Below are 1,023 nucleotides of genomic sequence, written 5' to 3' on the forward strand. Positions count from 1 at the left end.
AAGTTATTAATATAAAATTGACTTCATACATGAAATTGTTACAAATTTAATTTTACAGAAGGGTAAATGAAAATCAAACTTAATTTTTGCCTAAATGGAAAATTAATTTAATTTAAATAGTCTAAAATCAAATAATCAAGTAACAAACACAATTCTGAATGAATGTAAGTAATTGCAAGATGAAAGTTTGAGAAAGGTATTGCACATGGCTTACAGATTTAGTTACGCCGACAAGCTGTCTTCTTCCAAAAGACACCCAACATTTTCAAACATTGTCCTTTGCATTGGACAGTTGTTGCATGTGTGACCGGTTTGCCTGCAAGTTGAACATGTTTTCAATCATTGCAGTGTTGGAGGTGCCGATTGAGATGGAGCTGGTGTCAGTGTCATGGATGCAACTGTAAATGGGGATGGGCAATTCTGTCTATTATGCCTGTAGGTATTACATTACGAACATCTCCATGCTCGACTGCCATCACCAGCCGATGGAATCTTTCTCCTCCTAAGCCTTCCCACTTGGCATCGCCAAGCTAATGGCAACACCACAATTTATTTCACCTGAGGGGGGATGTCCCACTCACTAGGATGGCCTACCAGTTGAATGGACCCTGCATAACCCTAAACCAATCTGCTTGTCTTGTAGTAGTCAGCGCAGAATTCAATAGCTTCACGTTTGCATTTACTGAAAAATATAATGAACTCAATATTCAAGTACAATGTAAATGCTATGTTAATTAGGGTTCAAATAAGAAAAAAAGAGCAAAACGATATTCTGACCTTATTGCTGCAAAGGCATGGTTGCATGGGAGTAAATCTACTTGGAACTCACCACATGAACATGTCTTCTTCGACAGGTTTACAAGTCCGTCCATCTTCCCATCTTTAACTTCGAACTCTACTCGGTTGATAGGTTTAACTACAAAGCGATGTGCATCATTGAATCATTTGCTCAATTGCCTGACAGCCCAAGGGCTGAGGGGTGTGGTCACCTTGACAGCCTCCTCGTACCGGTCATGGAACCAA

Source organism: Theobroma umbraticum, unplaced genomic scaffold, assembly GCF_002168275.2.
Source record: "Theobroma umbraticum cultivar Fairchild unplaced genomic scaffold, ASM216827v3 scaffold_459.0, whole genome shotgun sequence".
Lineage (NCBI taxonomy): Eukaryota > Viridiplantae > Streptophyta > Magnoliopsida > Malvales > Malvaceae > Theobroma > Theobroma umbraticum.